General features: G+C 51.7%; 1 long non-coding RNA gene across 2 annotated transcripts; it reads left to right on the top strand.

The window, feature by feature from the left end:
- Nucleotides 1–733: 733 nt before the first annotated feature.
- Nucleotides 734–25,145, top strand: LOC126073759 (uncharacterized). Of its 2 annotated transcripts, XR_007516841.1 has the most exons (6): nt 734–794; nt 3,239–3,311; nt 21,385–21,587; nt 22,153–22,270; nt 23,489–23,509; nt 24,828–25,145. It is a non-coding gene; the product is annotated as an uncharacterized LOC126073759 (long non-coding RNA). The 2 variants fall into 2 exon arrangements; XR_007516842.1 differs by lacking the exons at nt 734–794; nt 3,239–3,311 and adding an exon at nt 15,382–15,469.
- Nucleotides 25,146–25,421: the final 276 nt, after the last annotated feature.

The following is a 25,421-nucleotide window of genomic DNA, read 5'->3' as shown; positions in this document are numbered from 1 at the left end:
TTCCACTTTGAATCTGTGGTCCTACCCCTCCTGCTCTCTTGTCTAGACTTCCAAGGGCTAACCTTCACCCCCCACCATCCCCTCACCCAGCTCTCAGCCTTCATCTTCCAATCCTCACTTTCTCCTACACCACTGAGATCTGGATGTGTGATTAGTTAGGCTGACAGGGATGGGAGTTGGGGGGAGATTTGGAAAGGGAGAGCTTGAACACCCTGAACCTCCAAATGGTGAACTGTGTCATCTTTCTATCTCTCCTCTTACCAACTCCACTCCCCGCCCTAGAAACATCTCATTTCAGCACACTCTCAAGTTCAAAAGTGAATTAGAACTCGAAGGAGACTAGGGATGAGGTAAAACCATCTCTCAATTTCCGTCAGACCCTTTCTCTTAGGAATGGGGAGGGGGGTTGACCTAGAGGAGCAATAGCTCCCCTGAGCCCCGTTTTCCTGCTTCAGGTTCGAAGAGGCAGTAGAGGGGAGGTGGGAAACAGGGTGGGGATGACTGAGACCCCTTCTCACACAGGCACTAGGAGGAAGAAGTAGGGGACTTCATCAGAGTGGATCGTAATTCTGGTGGCGTGGTGTCTCCAGACAGGGACAGCACCCCCTTTTTGCTGCCTTTCCAGGGAGAACAGCAAGAGAAAGAAAGAGAGGCAAGCGAAATTCCTGAATGGACAGACAGCTGCTACGTCATCGGAGCTGCATCCTCCGCTCCACAAGAGGCTGGGAGCCGGAGAGGGAGGCAGTGCAGCCGCAGGGGCCACGCTAGCAGTCTCTGCTCCTCGCGGAAGCTGGGTAAGTGGCCTTTCGGGTCCAAGGAGGATCCTTGCCCCTTCAGACATCGGGGCTGGGGGTGCGAAGGGGTCCGCTAAAACCAGTCAGGGCCCCCTAACCTTCCTACTCTGCCTACTGGCTAATGGAGGCTGGTGCAATAATCACAGAAAGGAAAGGCTGATAGAAAGATTTAGGGGGTCCCCCAGAGGAAAGAGGCACGTGTGTGGAGGAATAGTTGGCAGAGTGGGGTTCCACCTCCAGCTTCCCAGGCGTCCATCACTGAGCTGGAGGCAGCGGCCCTGCCCAGCCACTCCAGAGTGTCTCTCGGGCCCCCTCCTTCTCCCAGCCCCGCCGCTGGCCGACCAGGAGACAGCTCACTAAGTTTGTCGATGGGATTCAGGGGCTTTAGGGTCACGGTGCTACTGATCCTATTAGTCCGCCCCTCCCTTCTCACCACCAGACAGGGCGAACATCTTAATGCTGGCACCAGAGGAGAGGCAGGAAGGAAGATTGTAGTAGAGACGGGAGGGAAGAGGAAAAATGGTTCCGAATTTGGACTCCCGACCTTCTTCCTTACCCTGGTTCTTATCCCTCTCTGCCCCAGAGATTTCGGGCTTCAGGGGAGGACAGTCTAAGGGACTTAGGGACGGGGTGGGAAGGAGCTACATTTCCAGAAAGGTGGAAACCTGAAGTGGGGGAAATCCAAAAACATGTTACAGGATTTAAATTAATTTTATTCCTCCTCTTCCCCCTTATTTCCCAAGAACTGGCAGGTGGGAAAGGGGCCGAGGGGAACTTAAAGGCAAATAAGGTGGCAGAGGCAGACACTTAGGTTCTAGAAGGACTCTGCTTCAGCAGTCTTCAGACCCATCTAATGGAGATCTTGTTTGGTTTTAGGGAGGCCCTGGGGCATATAGAAAGAAGGCGCTATTCTCCCCTTCTGTCCCCCCACAAACACTGTGCCTTCTGAGAAACAGGATGGGGCCATTACGGGATAGTGGAAGCTGGAAGTGAGCTGACTATTTCTGGGACTTCAGAGACCAGACTGCTGGGAGAGGCTGAGGCTGCCAGCCATCATACGTGCACACACATATGTTCCAGGCCTACTGGGCCCTGTTCCTCGCCACCATATTCCCTGGGCACTGTGTGGGTTTGGTGTTGGGGGGGCGGGGCAGAGATCAGGCAGGGGAAGTACAGCTGCGCCAGCTATGCTGGAACCCTCTTTGATTGGGGGGCAGGAAGGAGCCAGAGGCTCCACAACTGTCCTTGTGCCTGTTTTCTAGCATGTCGGCAGATTGCGGTGGGGATGCAGGGGGCTTCTTCTTTGGTATGAAGATAACTATTTTGGACTGAGATAGCCCTTTATGAAAAGTGGCGCTAGGGCTGGGAATGAAATGGGTGTTAGAAGTGGATAGGGTACATTCAAGGCACTCGTCCTGGAAATCAGGCTTGGTGTTAAGGCTTATTCCTGACCCGCTTTTATCTGATTTCCTCTACATTTAGGTAGGTTATCTTCCTGATTAGAAAAAAAAAAAAACTAATTATTTGTGGAATTGAGTTTGAGATAGGATTCGCCAACTTACCCTATCTGTCTGTCTGTCCATCTCTCACACACATACACACACAGTCCTCTTAGTATTTTAGGAACTGGGTCACCTTTGATATAGCTGACATTCCCTCAAACCACAGTTTAGGAAGGTGAGACCATAAAGTATTCAGACTGGGTTCCATCCCCCACACAAAGATTTTTTTTTTAATTTTTTTAATGGTTTGTATTCACACCTTTTGTGTATGAGAAGAGCGAAGAAGAGTGAAGACAGGGGAAACCCACAGTTACAGGGTATGTCTTTATGGATCCTATCTGATATATGAGTAGATGACAGGTAGATGGGTAACAACAGAAATGAGTGGAGAAAACTAGAAGGATAACTCGGTAGATAATATCTTAAATTCATATAGCACTTCACAGTTTACAATGCAGTTAGAACTAGACAGACAAAAATATATCCCTGATCCCAGATCCTTCATTCCATCTTGGGCTTGCTTTCTGGCAGTCCATGAGCAACAGGAATCTGTGAGGAGTGGGTCCATTGGGCCAGGGAATTGCTTCTTCAGGTTTAAGTTATCTCCACAAGCTAAGTCTAAACCCCTGGGTTTTGGTTGGAGGTGGAGGGAGGTTGTGAGGACAAGGCTGGATTAGAGCCATACAGGCAAGATGGAGCTGGAGAGGCTCTGGCTGGGGGGCCCTGCCTTCTCTGCATGTCTAGGCTTTTCTCTTTCATCTATGTCCCCCCTGTGCAGCCACAAGCCCTAGAAATTGGAGACCCAGACTGTCTAGGTCCTGAAAACGTAAGACTGGGAGAAAAGGAGTTAGTGAGAGAATGATAGGGAGACTGGGGAATGTTAGGGAGAGAGGACTGGAGCCACTCAAAGGACTTTAACCCTTGCATTCTCCACCTTGGCAGGAGCTGGGCATCCAAGAAGAAGTGCCTCGTTTGTTTCTGGTGTCATCGTAGGTCACCACCTTTGGCTTTTGGGGTACTTATTTTCTTGTTTGTATTTTTTTGATGGTGGTGGGTGAGGGAGGAAAAGAAAACTGGCCCTGTATTACCTGTGTTTCCTCCTGTTCTCTATACCTCTCCCCACCGCCCCGCCCCACTCCCTGCCTCTTCTACCTTTAAGCCCCTGATTTTGGTCTACTCCTAGTGTAGTGAGACCTTATATAGTCAATGATAACAGGAATGAAACAAGGTGGGTTGGGAATGCAAGGCCACCCTGTGCCCAGTTCTGTGTTTGAGGAGAGGCACTGGGGATGCAGGGAACTCTTTCCTCCTTTTCCTATAGGCTCCTGAGGGCGGAGATGGAGGCCAGTTGACCTGGGGGAGGTGGTTGATTGGGAAGGGGGACATAAATACCTGTACATGGGTGATAGCAGTGAGAAAGAAGAGGAGTGTGGGTTATAGTCAATGGGAACCCGAGAAGTTTAAATAATTGTGAGTGAGTGGATATGTCAGGACATGTACCTGTAAGCGTTGGGAAGGATGGTGATACTGCTGGAAGTATCCACGGCTATGTCATTGCATTCATCTGAGTTGATAGGTTTGAGTGTGTGTGTGTGTGTGTGTGTGTGTGTGTGAGAGAGAGAGAGCATGCGCAGCACGCATGTACACTCGTGCTCTTGCCCCTTAAGGAGACCTTTTGCTGATGGCTGAGGGTCTTGTGGCGAGGGCTCAAAAGGGATGGACAAGACAACCCTCTACTGTCTCTGCCATCTTGTTCTTACCTCCCCAATTCCACAGAGCTCTCAGGCAAGTGAGCCCTGTGTGGGTTCAAGAACACAATCGGGAGCAGACAGGAGGGCCATGCTTAGGCAGGCCTGAGGAATTCTTAGGCTGGCCTTGCAACGAGAGAAAAAAAGCACTCTTGTAGGGAGAGAAGGGTGGTATCCACAGGGATGAAACCCTCCAGCTTAGTCTCCATGCCCTCTAACCTAGTCTGCCTGTGCGGATATATATGTACGCACATATATATATTTTTCCACACAGCCTCGGCATTTTTTACTGCCAATTCTTGCTTTTATTTCTCACTATCCCACAGACAATGCACACATTCCATAGCAAAAGAATAATGTATCATAATGTCCATCGTCACGATGTACTTAAAAGACAGAAATAAACATCTGAACCCACTCATCCCCAAATGCAGCTTTCGTCTGTATCTTCAAGGCAAATTAACGTGGTAATTGAAACAAAGAAAAAAAATATGCTTTTTATTTAATTACCTGAATATTTCCAGAGAGTGGCTGAACACCAAAATGTATTTTGGGACCTGAATTATAAAGATCCGTCCCAAAGCTGCATCCAGACAGCGTAATTCAGGCCAGGTTTTTCTACACATGATCTCGTCTTCGAGCACACAGACAATGGGTGGGCATCAGGGCTGTAAGGATGGGGGTGGGGACCAGCATTGGTGAAGAGTGCAGGCTCCTAGGTTAATTGAGACACTCACAGGCTCTGACCAGAAACAGGGATTTGGTGTGCGTTCCCATAGTCCGAGAATTTCTCTGGAAGGACTCTGGGTGGGGTCTGCAGACCATGGCTCTACAGAACACTGCGGCAGAGTCTCTGTGTGGCTAGAAACAGAGGGCTCAGCTCCGACTGAGGCCTTCCTAGGGAGACTGAGGCTGGCGTGCCAAGCACAAAAGCCAAAAACCAAACCAATTGCCCCAGTGATTCTGACTCATAGCCGCCCTATAGAACAGAGTAGAACTGACCCATAGGGTTTCGAAGGAGCGGCTTGTGGATTTGAACTGCTGACCTTTCCGTTAGCAGTTTTGCCCACATTCACAGTGTTAGCTTCTTACAGGCTTACTGTATCTAAGCCTAGGTAGTAGAAGGGTCTCCTCTGGTGAAAGGAAGTGCCAAATAGTCAATAACACATGACAACTCTCCCTTCCACACACACATATACACAGATCCCACAGAACACACTCTTTATCAGTACTCTCCCTCCCCACCATAACATATTCATGACACACACACAGTCCCTATGGTGGCAATCACAGGCTTGACCGACACACTCACAGGTAGACACATACCTTTATTAATTCAACAATTACTGGACACCCACTGTTTTAGGCATAGAGTTCGAGAACATGGACACAAATATGTATGAAATTGCTCCTACCTTTGAGGGGCTGACTTATTTGCCACCCTTCAAATAATTTCTTTTTTTTTTTTCAATAATGAAAACAACCTGGCTTGGTATACAAACCAGTCCCAGTTAACATGATGGTGGGGAATTTTCTGCTTCTTTTAGGGCAGTAGGAGCTTATAGCTCCATCCACATTGACGTACAGAGAGATCCCTAAGCAGGAGCCGTGGGAGATGGGGTTGTCAAGTCCACCCCAACAAAACCAAACAAAAAATGACTTCTTCAGGAATATAGACAGAAGAGGGAATTCCATGCGGATTGTGTGAGGACAACTTGGACTAATCTCCATTTTCCTTTGTGGGAGTCTTTCCTCCTTAAATTTGGAAACTGTTTATGCTGAATTACCTCTGTAGACCCTAAAGCCACAGTAAGAGACAGGAGAACCAGCTCTTTATCCAGCTATTTGGGGAAATTTAGATATTAGATATTTTCAGAAGCCAGCTAAGTGTACCCATTTCTCTCCTGACCTTGGTTTTTGAGGATGTCCAGTTGAGTCTAAATTTGGCCAGCGGCTTGGGAGGTCTCCTCTGCGCAAAGAAGCTTTTCTACCCTCTTCCCTCCCAAACAAAAGTACAGCCATGGCTAAAAGAGAAGAGATGGCCATGCCGAACCTAGCTCCCCTTTGCCCCTTGCTGTACTGTCTGGATAGCCCAGGCCAGGATAAGGGGTTGTGGAGATAAGCTTGGGCCCCACAGAGGGCAGGGGACTTGGTTGGAAATTGGTGACAAAGAAGAAATGGGACAATATTAGTTAACAGGGCAGCCAGCTCTTTCCTACAAGGTGACCCAGCTTCTCAGGTATTGGGTGAGGGGAAAAGGAAAGGAGAGAAAGGTTTGCTTAAGGTGCTTTTAAGCGATATTATGGGAGGGCAAAGGGGGAGATAATTGCCGGGGAATTTGGTAATGTATCTGGAGAAATGTAGGCCAGGCCCCACTTAGGATTGCTGGGATGTCTGGAGTGTATTGGCTATACTATAAAAGGGCAAGAAGCAGTGTCCTGAGAAATATTTGAGGGGTTTTGTAGGCGTGAAGAAGAGAGGCTGGAGGGCCTGGGGTCCCTCTGGGGTCCCTCTGGGGTCCATTATGGTGTATGCATGTAGTGAATGCATTTAGCAGCACGCAGTAGGGAAGGTCTATGTTTGCCAAGGATTCTGCTTTTCTGCAACTAATGGAATGAGGGGACCCAAATGCTCCCGGCACTGCTCCATTCTTCTGAGCTCTAGCGGCCCCTGGGAGGGGGCAGGAGGACACAAGGTGGTGAGTGGACACTTCGTCTTTGCCTCTTTCCTTCCCTCATCACCATTGGGTGAGTTCTGGGTGAGGGAGAAATTGATGCTGTGGAAGATTCTAGAAAGCTTTTCCCTTGAGGAAAGGCCCTGAGACCTGTGGAGGCTGACAGAGGGGAAAAGCTGCACCAAGCCCAGTGCTGAGAATGCACTGAGACCTGGGGAAATCAGGCCTTTTATCCCATACTGCCATTCTGCTAAGGAAGCATGCGGCCCTGGACTTCATCCTATTTCAAGCTGTCCCCCACCCCACCTTCATGCTGCCGACACCTTCAGCAGCAATTATCCAGACAGTCTCCAAAATATTTGAGGGGAGCACTAAATTAAACCATTTGTCCAAGCCAAATAGCATTCAGTCTCGGCATTCTCCTGGGCTGCGCAGAGGCTGTGCAGACGCCTGACCCTGGGGAGGATAAATCAATCTGGCCAGGCCTGGTGGCCAAATTGGGGATCCCCTGGAATGCATCCTTGGTGGCTTAGTGTTTAGGGATCCCTGGTTATAAGAGATGGTCCATATTAATCAGATGGACAGGCTCCAGATATCTGAGCCTCAGGTGGAGGGGGATGGTAGTGGTGGCAGCGGCGGCGACTCTGCCAGTATTGGGATTGCTCCCTAGCAGGCACAGTCGCTCAGCCAGGGGCCCGCAGCTGGTTCTCTGCGAACTCCGCAGGCAGCGAGAATCCGGATCTCAACTACGGGCCGGTGTGGGCCGCTCGAGGTTGGGACAGGGCATATTATTCTGCTGTGCTTCTCCAGGCGGAGAGGCCAAGCTGGGAGCGCTGCTCTGGGCCAGATGGGGAGCCAGGTCGGGAAGGCCCAGGATCTGGAATCTTGCTCGGGGATGGGCAGGGAGTTGGGCTGATCTTCTTCCCAATCCCAATGACCCCGGCTCTCCAGACGAGCGGAGGTGGAATAGGGGTGAGAGACGCAGGGCCAGGTGTTGGAGCCGCACGGGGCGGTGAAAGGAAGAGAAGGCGCTAGCGAGGGCTTCCGTGGCTGGGTCAAAATCTGCGGGTTTTGCGCAGGCTGATACCAGCCGGGGTCCTCACCTCTAGCCTCCGCACCTGGAGCTTTGGTGCTGCAAACAAGTTGAAGAGATATTCTCGTTTCTCCAAGGTGGAAGAGGAGGCCCAAACTCGCTCGGACCCCTTGTCTTCCTGAGGGGTGTTCCAAACTTCCAGAATCTTTCCCTCACATTTTGTGTCGAAAACCGCCCTTCACAAAGATTAGGACCACAATCTGGAATAGGTCAGAGCTGCGAAACAAAGCATACCCTGGCGGGAGGAGGCAGGTAGCGATAGAGTCTTTTGAATGGAGTGGATTTTACGCGCTCTCTTTTCCATCTTTATACGCTGGTCCTGGTGCAACATACCTAGGACCAAAATGGAAAAGGCAGGACCTACAAAATGAGCGAGGCTGGAGATCGAAACCACAAATGGCATTGGATTGGAGATGGCAGGAGGCTCTCGCGGGTGGGTGAGGCAGCAAGAGGCTGAGAATTAGCACACAGACCCCCGTGCCCGCTCCCCATTCTCCGGAGGGAGGGGCGCCCCAATTGCGCGCTCCGGCCGGTCAAGGAAGGGGGAGGGGCGGGGCCGAGGGGGGAACGAGTTGGTGACGTCAGACTCGGTGGAACCAATCAGAAGCTGGCCTTGGGAGGGAGCGTGAAAGGATGAATGAAAAGTCTGGATCCGGAGCGCGCCTGGGCCAGAGAGGCTGCACCGACCGAGGAGTGAGCTGGGGAGGCGAGTCCCGCTCCGCCCTGCTCGCCTCGGCCCGGCCGAGGCTGAGAGGCCAGGGGGCTCCCCCGCTCCGGCGTCCGCTGAGTCCTTGCAGCAGGGGCTCAGGAACGTGGCGCTCCGCGGGCGGGAACAGGCCGGGAGGACTGCGCGAGGGAGCTGCGCTGGGCACCTTGGGTTCTATGTAAGTGGCCTGGCCGGCGCCCGGCAGGAGGCGGGCGAGCGCCTCTGAATCCAGCGTGCCCGAGCTCCCTCCACGAGGGCCGGCTGAGCCCACGGCCTCCTGGGGCTTCCGGGACCTCCTCCTTCTCAGTTGTTCTTTCTGATCGGAATCCCCACCAACCCCTAGGGCACCTCTCCCCTCGGACCCCCGGCCTTGAGCGCTAGGTGATTTCTGCTCTTCTTTGTACAAAGCCTTTTCTCTGGCAGGCTCTGCGGGGCCTGGGACTCGGCTCACCTGCCGGGAGCCAGTCCGGCCCGCTGTCGGCTTGCCTCTCTCCATCCATCTCGTGAGCGCTTTCCTGGATCTCTTCCCGGGTGGGGTCTTTGCCCTTCCCCTCTCTCCTTGGGAGACTCGCTTGGGAGTCTCTGGGGTTGCCCCTCAACCCACGCCCACCAGCCTCTCTCCCTCTATGGGTTCTCGGGATTCCCCCATTTCCTATTTGGGCATCTCTAGGGTTGTTTCCGCTAGGGTTTCGCTGCCGGCTTTCCCTTTTAGTCGGTACCTTGGATCCAGCTCTTTCCCCTGCCCGGGCTCCGCCTCGCTTGCACCGATCTCGCGAGTTGGAGACGTGGTGAGGCCGGCTCGGCGGCTCCCCCAGCCGCACGGGTGGCTCGGGCTCCGCCGAAGGCTGAGGCTCCAGCTCTTGGATGCGCCCTTGGTCTTCCAGAGGCGGGCAAAGGAGACCCCGTGAGGCTGGGAAGGCCTTCGCCTCGGTCCCTGCCGCCTTCCCGGGTTGCACGAAAAGCCCGCGGGTCCCTCCTCCCCAGGATCAGCGAACTCCCGCTTCTGGCTCCAATGAGGAGCGGGAAACTGGGCGTCGGAAGCCTTTGGGATCTGGTTCAGGGGGCTATCCCCGGACTTCGACGCCACCGGCCGTCTCGCCCTTTCCACGCCTTTTTCGATCTCTCACGTCTGTATCCCTGTGTCTGCGTCTTTTTCGCTCTTGGTCTCTGTTTCCCTCTCTGCAACCCCTTTCCGACCTGTGAACCCTGTCCCCAACCCCACCGGCGGGCGACCCAGAGGCTGTGGAGGTGCTGGAGGCGGCGGAGGCTGCAGCCGGGAGGCTGCGTGGAAGCGGCGGCGGCAGCCAGGAGGCGGGGTTGGTTGTTATCTTTGGTTATCTAGCTGTATGAGTGGTGTGGAGTCTTCATAAAGCTAGATAACCGAAAGTAAAAATAACCCCATACACTGCGCAGAGGGGCCCGGGGGAAGCTGGCCGCACCGGCAGGCGGGGGAGGCCTTAGCGGGAGGGTAGGGCCGCCAGGACCGACGGGCCACGGGAGGCAAGAAGAGGACCCGGCGGCCCACCGGCTTCGAGCCCGCACCATTCAGGCCGACCTTGCATCCCCGACCCCTCGCCCGCGCAGGTAGGAGTCGCCGGCCCATTTCACTTTAGCCTGGTGCAGTATCTTCCCCCGCGGAGTTGGAAAGAAGCAAGAGAGCCGCGTTTTGGTCATCTCTCGGGTTGGGGCCTTTTTCGACCTTCTGTGAGTGGGGTCACCGCCCGGGAAAGCTGCTCCAAGGAAGAGATCTGTTGAAATCTATTTGTAGGGTTACCGGGGACAGTGTCTGGGGCTCCCAGCCCTGGCCTTTTCCATAGGCGCTGGTGAACAGTTTTCCCCTCTGGCTACCCACAGCTATTATTGGGGTGGGAGGATTCAGGAAGGTCACCTGAGAAGACTGGTCTTTGCTTCAGTGGGTTCCCTGAAGCCATATAGGACTGTCCAGCTTGGCTGGGATCTGAGAATGACGCAAAATGCTGGAGGTACTGGGTAGGAGGTTTCTCAGAATGAGGCCAGAGTGGTGGGAAGCCTTTTTCTCTGCAGCCTGGGTTCTTGAGCAACGGGATGCTGTCTCTCTCAGTCCCATTTCCGTACCTTTCCTTCTTGGGACCCAGGACCCTTAGCCTGATGTCTGGAAAAGTTCACCATGCAGGCTTGTCCTCACTGACCAAAAAGGTTGAGTTGGGGTCTCTCAGGACATTCTTCTTTCCCACCCCATCCTCACTCTTGGAAATCATTTCCAAGAAGAGCGAATGGCCTCGAGGAGCTCTCAGGAGCTCAAACACAAAGGAATTTGTAGCTTAGTATCTATGCTGCTCAAAGAGAGCAGAGAATTAGAGAGATTAATCAGGCTTCCCTAAAAGAATGCATTTATTTGGTTTGACCCAAATATTTTAAGCAAAAGAGTGTTTAGGTGCAGTTGAGAGGAAGATGGTCTAGAGTCACTTCATCGAATAAAAGTAAATGGAGCCGAAGGTAGAGAGAAGTGGCTCCCTCTGCACTTACTGCCTCTCTCCATGGCGTCCTCACCCTCTCACTTTCTAGGACTCAGGGCAGAAGGGAAGAAAAGGGGCAGGAGAACTGGACAAAATGACCTTGCACTGACGCCAGTTTCTGGTGTAAATTTAAAATTTCTTTCCAGGAACTGATTTTACAGCTTGAAGCTTATGAGTCATTTATATGTTATGTGGAAGAAATATTGGGGAATCCAAACTCAAAAAATTGGGCTCCCTAGAGACTGAAATACCCAAGTCTTCCTCCTTCCAAGGTTCGGCCTCTTGCTTTTGTTTTTTTTTTTAGCTGTTTGGGATTTGGGTTTTCTGGAGGAAAGGAAGGTGAAGGCAGGGTTAGGGAAGACAGTCGGGGTTATACTGGGTAACAGAGCGCTCCCCTCCGTGCCTTTCTTTGATCTTTTAACACTGTGAGGTAGCTGTTATTAACCCCATTTTACAGATGAGGATCCACAGACCCAAATGAGTTGCTAACGTCACTCAGTGGTTTTAAACCATATGCTTATTCCCACTACGCTACACTTGCCTTTGTGGAAGGCTGAATAGAGAGTGAGGTGGGGAGGAGATTGAAATCCAGGGAGTGATGGGGATGAGTTGAGTAGGGAGGGATGGGGCAGAGAAAGGAAAGACCTGGGAGTGAGCGTGGGCTGAGGAGATGGGCAAATGCACACACAGGGGTAAGGTGGGGGGTTTGTGAAGCCTCCAGGATGATAGGCCTTTTTTTTTTTTTTTAAACCTTTCTTGAGCTGGTCAGGAATGCATATTTGGGATCTGCTGAGGCTCATCCGGAGCCCTGGTGGCACAGTGGTTAAGAGCTCAACTGCTAATAAAAAGGTTGGCAGTTGGAATCCACCAGCCGTTCCTTGGAAACCCTATGGGGCAATTCTACTCTGTCCTATAGGGTCTCTATGAGTTGGAATCGACTTGACAGCAGCGGGTTTTGGTTTGGTAAGGCTCATCCACATGAGACTTAGAACCTATATTATTAACCACAATAAAAAAAATTTTTTTAACCACAATGGGTTTATATTATTATCATTGTGTTCTATTAGCTCATTTGACTATAGTATCCCCAAAGAGAGCTACAGAAGGGCAGGAGAATAGAGGATCCTAGGGAACTGGTGGGTTGAAGGTTTATACCTACAAAACAAGCACTTCAGTAGAAAGGGGAAATAGAAGCGAGGAGGGACATGGGGTGACAGTTTGTGTCTGCCTTATGTGTACATATGATGTGCGGGTGGAGTTGTCAGATGGGTTACTGTGTCTGTGAGCTGCGTGTGTCTGGTTATGAGGGTGCTGAACTGTATAGTGTCTGACATGGTGTGAGCTGGACTGTGTGACTCCATGGTGGGTAGGAAGCTGGGTCGTGAGATTAGGGATGTCTGGCTATGTATGGGTATAAATCCACTGTAGAAACAGACAAATATAGGCATCACAGTGATACCACTGAGTCCTATCCTCTTCCTCCCCCTTTACCAGCTAGCACTTCCTCCTTTAGGAAAACCCCAGGGAAAGAGGGGGCAGGGAGGCTGGGTTGAAAAGGGCTCAGAAGGGCTTCACCAGTTAAGTGTTAGGAAATGTCCTTCTTTGTATCATCACACCTCTGCCTGTGTCCAAGATTTTTCAGAATTTGCAACATCTCCCTATTCCTGGTGGAAACGAAGCTGTGGGTTAGTTTCTTTACTCGTTTGTGTCCTCAGCCTCTCATTCTAATACCTCTTATCAAATTCTGAGTCCAGGAGTTCAAAGGCAATTTTCTCCTGAATATTTCACTCAAGTTTTGCATTATCACGTACACCCTCGCCCTGGGACAAATTTTTTCTCAGTTCCAGGCATAGAAAAGGGTCTTGTTGAAAGGTCTGTACAGTCATAATAACCCTCACAGTCAGTAAGCCTAGAGAGGGAAAGAGACAGAAAGAGCAAATGTGCTGAACCAAGGACCATGTTTAAGCTCCATCGCTTACCAGCTATGCAGATCACTGAGCCTTGCCTCAAATGTTTGTATAAAAAGGGATAAAAATTTATAGTCTCAGAACTGTTCTGTGAAGCACATGAAGAATTCTATGTGAGAGCTTTATGATACGTTATCATACCCGTGGGTAACGGGAAATTCTTAGATTCCAGAAGGGTAAAAGGCTGCAGTTTGGAAAGACTGAAAGCATATGATTGATCTCAGAGTGCAAAAAGGATCTTTGGCATGTTCCTGACTGAGGATCTCAAAACATTTAAACTTGAGGAATTTCCTCCTCCTTTTCCAGCTTTGAGAGCCGAAGAGGAGGGAATTCTGGGAACCTGAGTGCCCAGGCTGAAGCTGGAGGAGAGGAGCCACTGCCCTTGGGCAGCTTGTTAAGGGGGAAGGGGCTGGAGTCCACGTGGAGTTACCCGTGATTTCTAGCAGAATGGCCACTATGCCTTTTCTCCTTAATGGATCTTACCACCGAAGGCATGGTTTACAATTGGCAAACTGAATTCTACAAATAGAAAAGAAATATATATAAATGATAATTTCAAGTTTATGCCATTAAGCTTCTAGATTCTGGAGTTACTAAAAACACAATTTATTAAAGAACCAGTTAGGTAGTGGGTGAGATTAATGGACCAAATGGAGACCTACCTACCAGCATGCAGACTTTTCTTCATCGCTGAGTGACTTGAAGAAGGAGTGTCTTCTCTCCCCTTGCCTCCCAGCCCAACCTCCTCCCCCCCATCCCCAAATGGGATTCTTGAGGTTGATAGCCCACCAGGGAGGCACAAGCCCCTCTGCAGTCTTCAGCATCTGCAAGCCCTTGAAGTCTACAATGGGAGTCAGAATACTGGTTATTTGTTTCTTTACCTCCACCCACCCCATGTTCTGGGGACAGATTGACCTTCCCTCCTCCCTCCCTTTGCTGTTAGGACCTCAGAGAGCCGGGAGATTATATACTGTCTCATCCAGAGGGAGAGCATGCCAACTTCCCTAGGAAATAAACGAGTTTAGATTAATGCTTTAAAATCATTGGAGGGAAGGAGTGTGCAAAACAGTAAAAACATTTTTGTTGGTGCTTTGAGGAGAATGAGGAATAGGGTTATAGAAGGGAAAGCATGGGTGATATTGAACTAGGAGAGGTGTGAGAGAAAGGGGGAACCCTTCCTTGCCACCCAGGCTCTCCCAGGGCTCAGAGCGACCCCCCCTTCTCCTGCCCTAATCCCCCCATTAAGGCAGCTCTGAGTTTGTTATGACAGCGGCTGAAGGCAGCTGAATTGCTGTTTGCTGTGTCTGCTAATTGGACTGAAGGGTTGGAGTCTGGACACTGAAAGGGACCATTGTTGCTGTTTACCTTCCACAGCAGCCTCCCTGGGGACCCTCTGGGTGAAGGGGAGTAGCACACCCTCAGGGTTATTGCACCCATTCCCTGTCTCTGCACAAGGGACTGGGTTGGGGAGACAGTTCATCTCATTGCCTTTGGGTGGTCTGAACTCCCACAGCCCAGAAGAGATAAGCCCAACACCTGAGTCATCTCCAGGCCAGACTTGGAGGCCTCCTAGGAGGGGAGAGTTACATGCTTGTCCTCCTTCCTCTTCATTCCCTTTCTTTTTGGGGCCCTGGCTTTGCCTCACTGTCCAGCAGAACAGACTTATTCCCTGTACCTTTTTCTGATCTGTCTTCTCCTAGACCAGTGATTCTCAACTTGGTTATGCACTAAAATCAACTGAGAGAGCTTTAAAAAAAACTGATGCTTGGGTCCAGTCTCAGACAAGTTAAATCAGAGTATTTGGGAATGAGGCCTAGGAATAGTTATCATTTAAAAGCTCCCTCAATGTTTCTCATGTGCAGCTAGGGTTAAGAACTGATCTAGGCTCATCTATCTGCCTGGGACACACACACACACACACACACACACAAATGCACATATGCACACAACCCAGTCTTCCCCTAGCTCTCCTCCCAAGCTCTGACGCCTATAATTCAGTTAGGCAGATTGTGTGTCTTCACCTGTGTCTTTATCATCTTTATTTCTGAACTCCTGGTAGAAGCCATAGAACTTAGGATGGAATTTAGAGGTCTGTACTCTGTCCCTTACCTCAACCTGAGCTCTTCTCTAAGGGTAGGAACTATGACTCCATCTCCCTCTGGATTCCCAGATAGGATACAGATAAGGACTGAACTAGCCAGGACACTTCAGTCATTGGCGATAAAGGGGTGCAAACTTCAGAGATGCGTAACCATTGTGTTTTCCCTCCCCCAAAGTAATATTGGTGATTTGGAGGTCTTCAGAGAGAAAAAACGTTCCTTAGGAACACATATTCCCCTTTTCTTACTGTTTCCAAATGTTCCTGCTTGTCTTCCCTCTAGCTTCTCATCTGGGGTGGGTGGGGTGGGTGCTTCTCCACCCTCCCGCCCTCTTTCCTCCACAAGCTCTCCAGAACCACGCCCAGCACCGCGGACAGCTCCCGGGCAGGCGGTGAGTGAGATGGCTGCGCTGACCCCCTCTGGGAGGGCTGGGAGGGGTCCTCCCATGTCTGTACAGTCAGATAGCAAAGAATCTAGATTTGTGAATCTGTGGTAGTTGTTTGCAGTCAGCTGTGGAGTCTCAGGGAAAGGCAAGGCAGTTGGCATTCCTGTCGCCACGAAATTGGGCTTGTCTTGGTGGGGGAGTCTGGATGAGAGTGGCTGCTCTAGCAGTAGGAAGGATGAAGGTTAGAGTTGAGGAATGATTTAACCTATGGTCATGTAAGATACAGAGTGTGTGGATCAGGTAGAGCTAAAAAGAACCTCAGATGTCATCAGCCCTATATCGCTCATTTTACAGACGAGGGAATTGAGATTCCAAGAGAGAGGAAGAGGTGTCACCAAGGCCTCTCAGCTGATTAGTGGTGATTCCAACATCCAGGCTTTTGAATTCTTGCCTGGGTCTTCCCATTGTGTTCAATTCCTCCTTTAGAAGTCTCCCTGCTTGGGTTGGGTGGAGCAGGCCCAATGCTGGTGGGGGAAGATCACAGGCTTACCCTGCACAAAAAGGGATGGATGCATGTCTGAACATGCCAGGTGTCCACACAGACCAGGAAGAGCTGGGACTGACTGTTGTCTCTGCCTGCGGAGGTTTGGAGGGGAGGCCTCGGGGAGAAGCAAGGGGTAGGCATACCTAGCAGTAACTGGCAAGCCCATGGGAGAAAAGGCAAGGGGGCAACCATCTGCCAGGGCACAGAAGCCAGGAGATGGTCACAAGGAGTCTCCAGAGGCCAGGAGAGTCACACAAACTGGAACAGGGCCTGGGAAAGGCCCTTCTGTGTGCCCAAGCCTGCTCCCCCAACACCGTGAGCCCAGAAACAAAGGAGCCATTCTCTCTAGGATTTGATGCTGCCATCTCCGGCTGGCAGTGCCAGGTGGCAGGGGCATCAGGGGGTGTCAATCCATTATCCCCCCCAACTCCTAGGTCCTCTGGGGCTGGATATTGGAGAGGTGGGTGTTCCATGCTATGTTGCCATGGCAGCCACCCCAACCCCCACCTCCAAAGCACAAAGAGAGACAGCTTTTACCCCCACCCTAAGAAGAACCTGGGTCTGGCTGGGAATCTTCCCTTGGGAATCCTTCTTTCTGAGGCACAAGCCACAGCATGCATAAGCAGCACCCTCTTTCCAGCATCAGGAGTGGAAGGTTCTGCCATCGGCAGGCTGTATAGGCAGGGAGGCTGGAACATCCAGGGTCTCTGGCCAAAGATGTGCAGTGAGCGCCAGGTGCCCTGTGCTTAACCTCCCTCCACTCCCCCACCAAACTCGAGCTCTCCTTCCCCCCACCTACAGCCAGGACCATCCGAGTCCACCCTCACTGTCCTAGGCCTTCTCAGCTGTGGTGATGGAGCCTGGACCTTCTGCTGTTTCCCAGAAGCAAGGGACATACTGCTACCCCACCAGACCTCTAGGATGTGGAAATGGAGAAGAGGAGGGGGCCATTCCTGCCACCCTCCATCTGCACCCTCCGCCATTACTCATTAGGCATTCTGCCCCCTCCTTCCGCTTGTTAAGCCTTATTTGCATATATTTGCATAATACATCTCATTTGCATTCCAGGAGGCTCATGGTAGAAGGCAGGATAAAAAGGGGAGGGGGGCTGGAGAAGAGAGAAAAGGGGAGAGATTTTCTTTTATCAAAGTGTTTGTGGGGGGGCGGTGGCAGGAAGAGGACAGAAATAAAAACTCACACTACTTTCTTTCTTCCTTTCTGCCCTCCCTCCTTGGGCTAGACTCAGAAGCCAAAGAGAGATGCCAAGGGGCCGGCTTTTCTGTCCTTTTTTGTCTTGCTTCCTCTGGCCTTGGCTCCCCAGCCTGGCCCCCCACCTTGTTGGGCTCAGGCTTCAGAAAGAAAGAGGCAGGGGTAGAGGCAAGGGTATGGGAACGGAAACAGAGGGAGGGAGGGAGGCCACCATCTTAGGTAGCTGGCGCCTGTAAAATGGCTGCCTCTGATAGGTGTGGGCTGAGAGCCAGCCCTGGATGGTGGACATGGAGGGAGGTGAGACCACAAGGAAGGACTTTCTGGCTGACCAGGGATATTTTGGAGTATTCCCAGTAGTGGACTTGGGAAGAGAGGATGAGGAGAGAAGGAAGGAGAGAGAGACTAGGAATGGCAGTCCCCAGAAGAGATGAGAAGTCAACACAGGAACAGGAATGGTAGAGAGGCCTCAGCACTGGGTTTCCAGACCCTGTGTGAGCACCAGAGGTCAGAGGACTATGGGTAATGTAAGCTCATTCTTTACTTGTTCTGTTCCCCATTCACGCTGGGGCTGGCTGACCACCAACCAGAAACTATGAGTGTCTCCTTGTCAGTTATCAGTACCCTCACCTTGACAGTGACTGATCTTGACCCTCTGCCCATGCTCTGAGCTCCAGACAAAAGGAGATCAGGACAAAGAATGAGGCCAGGAATGACCAGGACAGGCAAAAGCTGGAAACACCAGTACTCAGGGAATTGGGACTGGGAATATTGGCAGAAGGAGGGAAAAGCATGGGCAGTAGGGGTTCTCTGCCAGTTTGAGGCCATTTCTGGGGAGTGAAGGGCCACTGTGTACTTGAGGCGAAGCTCCAAGTCTTCTCTCATCAGCCCAGTAATCTGGCTTTCATCTTCATAACTCTGGTGAAACCACACCCTCTCAAAGGCCACCAACAGCCTCCTCAACACCGGACCCAATGGCCCTTCCTCAAGCCTGGTCCTCTTTGATCTCTGTGGGACATTTCACACTGCTATCCACCTGTCTTCTCCTCTGGCCTTTTGTCCTTCTGTTATATCCCTTATTATTCATTCTTAGTTCCATTCACTCAATCCTCTGGATCAACCAGTTTGCCAACCAGAAGTGTTCTCCAAGGTTAGGCCATCAGCCCCTTTCTCCCCCTCACTTCTCACTCTCGTCCACCTTTATCGCCTCAACCATCATCTGAAGTTTTAAACTCTCAGACTGGTTCCTCTAGTCTTGACTTCTCCTAACCTCCAGATTTGCACCCTAACTACTACCTGTGGTCCTGCCATTAGCTCCTGGTATGGTGCATCTGATTGGCCAAGCCTGGATCATATGCCCAGGCCCTAGCTGCAAGGAGGGCTGGGACCTGTATCTGTGTTTTTAGCTCCTATCATGACATATGGGTACAACTTCCCACCAAAGCTTATGAGGCAGGGCCTTCCCCAAATATAGGAAGGGCTTCAGATGCTCACATACTCAGCATCATGCTTCAAGTCTTTTCCCACATTCTTGCTTCCCTAACTCTATCAGTGGCATCATTAAACCCTTAGGCTCTCAGATCCAAATCCTGAGCATTACCCTTGACATAGCACCCCCCCAACATCCAATTCAGTCACATTGAGACCTAAACCTCCCTTCTTTGTTGCACTGCTCACAACCCTACCTTTCTTTCACTTATCCCTGACTCCATCTCAGGCATTTTTTGAGTGCCCACTGTGTGGTAGGTGCTATGCTAAAAGCTACTCTAAGGAGCTAGCCACCTAGTGGGGGAGGCAGACACACAAACAATTACCATACTGTGTGAAGAGTGCTGTCCTGAAGATGTGTGCACAGTGCTGGAGAAGGGGGCCTTCCTGAAGGGGCAGTCACCCAACCTTGGTGCTAAAAGATACATACGGGTTTGTCGGTCTGAGGAGTCTGAGGAGGTAGGTGGTGGAGATGGAGCAGAGTGTGTGAAGGCGAGGAGGGAGGAAAGAGCAGGGAGGTTGGATTTGACGACGAGGGCACTGGGGAAGTTAACTGACAGTGTCAGAGACACTAGTGCAGGGTATGACTGCGGAGCAGCATGTAACCACTCCCAGGAGGGGTGAGGACACCCAGTCTGGCTGCCCAGGAGCCCAGCACCCAACCAGACAAGTAAATGGCTCTCAGCTAGTTCTGAACAAATGAAGGGACACATGAAAGGCCTAGGCACCCCCTGAGGAAGGGAAGTATTTCTGCCTCCCTCCCTTAAAAACCCTCCCTCTCAAGACACACACACAGGGCAGGCTTGGGAGCTCTCTGGGGACAGACGTAAAGAAGTCCCTGAAATTGGGCAGGAGACGGGAGAGGCAGGGCACTGGCCTGGAGGTAGGCCTCCTAGGAATGGTCCTGACTTTGTGGGGACCCCCTTGACAAGGAGGGGAATCAGCTCATCTCTGAGCTCTCGTACAAAAAGTTTCAGTAGGTTGAGGCTGCAAAGCTGAGGGGGTTGGAGTGAAGAGTCAGAGAAGGGGGCTCAGTCTTGGAAACTTCCTGGAGGAGGGAGTGAGGGAAAGGGTGAGGGGGTAACCAGGGTCTGGACCTATGCTCTGAGGGGATTTTACCTAGAGAAAGGGGGTGAGAGGTAGGAGAGAGGACTGAGGAACCCACGAGACCAACCACTGACCACTGCAGGCTGCTGGGGTGGAGTGTAAGTAGGGGTTACACCACTGCCCATCCCCCAGGCCCAGCCTCTGCACAAAGACTGCTCTGTGAGTGACCACTGAAGTGGCCTTGTCAGGTGAGGGGGCTTAGGGAAGCCCTTCAGGGAGTGGTATAGAATGGGGTTGGGGAGGAGAGGGCTGAGGGCGGCCTCTGCTTTAACTAGGTCCGGGCAGGAAGTAGAGAAAGGCTGAGGCCAGTCCAGGGCCTTGCAGTGAGGCCGGCCGAGTTCTTCCTAGGACAGGCTCCTCTCCCCCATCTAGTCAGGCCACCCATGTCCCAGCACCAAGGCCCTGTCCCTGCCCCCTCCCCCATTTCTTCCCAGCTGTAGCCCCTGATCCTGACAGGCCTTCCCACCCTCCCTTCCCTGGCCCATACATGCTGTTGCCTGGGACTGACCCCACCCTGAGCCTCTTCTCACCTTCCCAGCATAGGGGCTGTCAGAGTCCCCCCCACCCTCCGACTCCTGCACAGGGCTCCTCCTCCAAGGAGGGCTGTGTTGGGAGCCTGGAAAACGAGTTTGACTAGAGCCAAAAAAGATTCCTGAGGCCACCATGACCCTTCTTCACACCCAAGCTTGTCTTCCCCAGGGGAAATTCCTCTCCTTTTCCGGCTTCAGTGTCACTTATTCCTAAAAAGTCAGCAGTATGGATAGACCTTCTCCCCCACCTCTGAGCCTCTGTTGTGCGCACTGTCCCCTCCAATAAGTGTTTGGAGTTGGGCTGCTTGAGGCAGTAGAATGACAGAGGACACAACCTCAGCCTGCAGGCTGCTCATAGATTTGATAGGTAGAGGGGCTGTGTCTGCAGCAAAAGAAGGTGGTTCTGGCTTTTGACTCTAGAATTGGACAGGCTGGCCAGGATACAAATTCTGGCTTCCCTCACTTTCTGGCTGGGTGACCTTAGACAAGCCACTTTATGTCTTTGGGCCCTAACTTCCTTCCTGCCACAGTGATCCTGACACTCCAGTGGGGTGATGTGCATGAGAGTGTTTTGTAAGGCTAGTGTTAGTAATAAGTGCTAGTGATAGTAATAAGTGCCAAGGGACACAGAGTTGTAGGAGCTGTTTTTTTTTTTTTTTTTTTTTTGGAGGTAGGTAGGAGGTAATTAGAGAAGGCTTCTGAGGGTTGGAAATGAGGGCCATGGGTTCCTGGGGTGAAGAGTGGCAGGGCTCTGGGTGCAGCCCGTGGTGAAGGTCTGTCTGAGAAGGTTGCTGGGTTCTGTGGACGGGCTGGAGCTCCCATGGTCTTGAGCAAGTGAAAGTCTTGCTGAGACTCATTTGGGAGGGACTTGTTTTTAACAACAAAGTGGTGGACTCCATTACCGCAGCTTCTTTCATCCTTCTCAGGAAGAACTTCCCACTGACCCTGCGTGAATACTGTCCAGCAATATGGGGAGGAGAGGAGGGGTAGGGCATAGCCCTGTTACCTCTGATTACCTGTAACCCACCCTGCTTACCCTCCCCCAGCCCTTCGATGCTCTCAAGAGGGAGAACACACCAGACATTGTGGAACCTTCATTTTACATATACAAAACAGCTCCTCTGAGCCCGTCCATCTAGGACCCTCTCAAGTCTCCAGTGGCCATTTTATGACTCCTCAGCTTTGTCAGGAGTGAGCTAAATTCAGACCTGTTTGGATTCCTCAGCCCATGGGCCAGGGAGTCTTGTTTGTAAGTAGTCATCCCTTGTTGTACAAGCTAGAGTCGGGAGGAGGGATGGTTTTGGCATCATCCCCCACAGATAGTAATGGGGCCTTGAGGCTTAGAGGGAAGGGCCAGGCTGAGGCTGGCATATGGCGGGAGTGCCCTGGGCACAGGGGGCATGGGCTTCACCCGACTGGGCTGCCTTCTGCTGGCTTTGTCCATCTGGCACCAGCTGGCTTCCCAGTGCCGCCCCCACAACCAACCAGCTCCTTCTACTGTTGCTATGGCAATTGGCTACCATCTTGTACTCAGGGCACTACCTTATATCTGCATTTTCCCATGGGATTCCTGGAGAATGAGAGATAGGTCTCTGGGGGTTTTTCCATTCCTCCTGATGTCCACCAATAAAAATTCATATTAATATGTGATTTTTTTTTAAATAGCCAAATGGAGGCTTACTGTGTGTCAGGCTCTGTGCTAAATACTTTCTCTGCATTATTTAACATGGCTAAGAAAGCATTAGTGAGATAGGACTTGAGAGTTTCCACCCAGTTTCCAGCTTCTATAACAGACTTTGCATCTCTCCGACCAGGAAATTCCATGATCTTGCTTCTTCCTCTCTTGAGAAGTCCTTCCCAATGTCTAACCAAGAGCTGCACTGCTGTAGCATCAGTTCTTTGACCCTTGGCTTGACATGGCTAAATTGAGAGGTAAGGAGGGAACTGCCACCCAGCGTCAGTCACTTTATTGGTCTTCCTGGGCTCTAGCTGTTGGAATAGGGAAATTGAGACTTGGCTAGATTGGTGAGAAGGATGAGAAAGACTTGGGGTCCCCCACCCAAACCTTTTGTTTAGAGATGGGGAGTCAGTGCCACAAAGTGCTTTGAAATTCCCCATCCTTGGCCCTATCTCCATCCAAAGAAAGAGGCAGGAACCAGGGACCATAGAAAAGTGATAGTTCCCAAGCTCTCTGGGTTGGGGGCTCCCCTGGGAGGTTGGGGAAGTTCGAGCAGGGTTCCTGAGAGATCCTAGAATGGTGAGAGTTCCCCCCTTCTGAAGCTCAATCAGAAGGCAGAGGAGAATGGTCACCTTGACCTAGAGGGCCGTCCATAAGAGGCACGGAGCAGGGCCAGCTTTGCTGAGGGAATCCTGAATGAGGAGCAGGTGGAGAGAGAAAGGAGGCCATCCCAACTGAGGAAGCCTGGGCTGGTGGGGAGGGGCCGGGGATAATTTATGATATCATTGTTCCCCCACCCCACTTTCCCAGCCACCACCCCTCTTCCCAACCCCCTGCCACTGTACCGTTGCTAGGAGATCCTCACTAAGTCTGGGCGAGGAGGTGTAACAGGCGAGACTGTTCCAGCTGGACTCCTCCTCCCACACCAGGGGAGGGCCATGAGCTCAGCTTCATCCGCCACCACTTCCCAGGCCCTTACAGACACCAGCCTCTTCTGCTGTTCCCCCAAATCTAGCCAGCTGGGAGGTAGTAGGGCTCCCAGGCAGCTGAGGGTCTGGAGCAAGAAATAGGAAGGCAGCTGTGGAGGAAGGGAGGCTGAGGGACTTAGAGAGGTGCTAAGAAGCAGCTGACTCACCTCAGGACCTCCTGGGAGCCAGTCCAGGCCAGGAAGGGGCCCAGAGGGAGTCAGGGATACAGGCTTCAAGAAGCCTAGGTCTAGGGGAGAGAGTCCTTACCTTTGGGGAGTTCCCAGTGTGATGGGCCAGGCAGACCTCCCATTCCCACCCTTCCATAGGTTAGGAATTGGCAAAGCTGGACAGTGGAGCGGGGAGGGGGTGGGTTAGGGAGGAGGGAGGTCACCGTGGAAAGGCTGAGGGGAGAGAGTCTAGGTAGAAGGCAGGTGAGGCTGACCTGCGTGAGCAGAGTTAGGCAGCACAGGAGTGTGACTGAGACCCCTCCTCTTTCCTTCTCAGACTTGGAGGCCCATGAGTGAGGTGAGCGTCTGAAATACAGAAGACAGAGCTTGGGGAACTTCTAAAGCTTCTGGCACCTGACCTCTCCCAAGTCTGGGGGGGACAGGAAAGGAAGGCTGTGCCCATGGCTGAGCTCCCAACACCTGGTTTCTGCCCGGCCCCTACTGATTTTACTGGTCTTCCCTCAGCACACCTTTCCCTCCCCAGGAAGGCAGGAACTGACTTTGATTCAGCACCCACTCGGTTGTACAAGGCCTTTCTTAGCCCTTCTCTCAGTTAATCTTCCCAAGAGTCCTGAAAATTGGATGATACTGTCCCCACTTTACAAAGGAGGAAACAAAGGCTCAGGAGGCCTCCATAAATTGCCCGGAGTCCCAGGACTAGTAAGTGGTCAGGGATTCAAATAGGCTTTGTGGACCCCAAAGTGTGTGCTCTCTCCTTCCTTCCCTCCCCTGTGCTGCCTTCCAGCAGAACTTGTTCTAAACAATCGGAGGAACTGAGAGAAGAGAGGACGAGATGTTATCTGCTGTCAAGTCCATTCTGATCCAAAGCAACCCTATGAACAAAATAGAACTTGCTCCCGTAGGATTACAGTTCCGAATCCCCCAGCTGCTCCTTGGAAGCCCTATGGGCAGTTCTACTCTGTTCTATAGGGTCACTATGAGTCGGAATTGACTTGACAGCAATGGGTTTAGTTTTCGGTTTTTCATCTTTATGAAAGCAGATCACTAGATCTTTTCTCCCACGGAGCCACTGGGTGGGTTCAAACTGCTGACCTTTAGGTTAGCAGCCAAGCATTTAACCATTGTGACACCAGGGCTCCTTAGAGGACCAGACAGGCAGGGAGAACTCCTCCACAGGTGCTGCGGGGTGGGGTCCAAGGAATGCTAAAACAATCCTTGTAGGTTAAGACAGGATTGGGGGTGAGGCCACAGGGGCTGGGGAAGTTACCACAGTCCTCCCCAGGTTGGTCCCTGGCCCAAGGGAAGCACCCTCCCTGCCTTCCTGAAGCAAGCTTCTGGGCTGTCCTACTAATCTCTCACATGCTTGGGATCTGAGTGCCCCCGGTATCCACCCAACCACAGCCCCGGGCAGGGCACCTGACCCACTTCACACTCTGCCCCTGTGCTTGACTCAAGCCTAGAGGAGATGCCTAGGCTCAAGCTACCATGATGGTGGCTCTCTGTAATGGGGGCCTCCCCAGCTGCTCCTCGTTCCTGATTGAAGGGTAGCCCTTCCAGGGTGGAAAGAAGTTCTCCCTAGAAGTCTGTCCTTCACCTCCTGATAAGTTCTTCATCCAAAGAGTACCTTTTTCACTCTTAACATTTTTTCTTTTCAGATTCAAAAGAAGAACCTGCTCTACTTGACTGGCTTGGGTTCCCTCTCAGAAGCTTTCCTGGATTGACTGAAAGATGAGGCTAGGCTCTAGCAAGCTGACCCGCTCCCCCCAGGAAGCCTTTGAGCAGAATGGAATCAGGGACCTCCACCCTGGGCAGCCCATTACACTTGGAGCAGGTTGGGATAAGACTTTGCTTGACCCATTGCTCCTGTGTCCATAAGCTGTCCACCCTAGCCTATTTCCATGTATCTTGTGTCATCCAGCTGGGATTCTCTTGTCATCCGAGACAGAAGTCCCATCTCATATCTAATAAAGACTCTGGAATATTGAATAACAGTAATAGTGGTAGTGCTTGTACCTGGGCAAGGTTGGGAAGGAGGGGCTGAATGAGAGGTGGGCCACGCTGGGTTCCCTCTAACAGAGACCAGTGCTGCAGAAGCCTGTGTGGGATGCCTCACAAAAGTCAGAACTTCCACCTGGTGGGGAGGGATTGGAGTGAACCTCTCCTTGGTTCTCTCCACCTCTCTCAGCCATTCCAAGACTCCTGGGAACTCCAGCCATGATCTGGTCAGTCCCAACTCAGAGAAGCAGGCT

This window comes from Elephas maximus, chromosome 3, assembly GCF_024166365.1.
Source record: "Elephas maximus indicus isolate mEleMax1 chromosome 3, mEleMax1 primary haplotype, whole genome shotgun sequence".
Lineage (NCBI taxonomy): Eukaryota > Metazoa > Chordata > Mammalia > Proboscidea > Elephantidae > Elephas > Elephas maximus.
The sequence above is the reverse complement of the archived record's forward strand: the minus strand, read 5'-3'. Positions and strand labels throughout refer to the sequence as shown.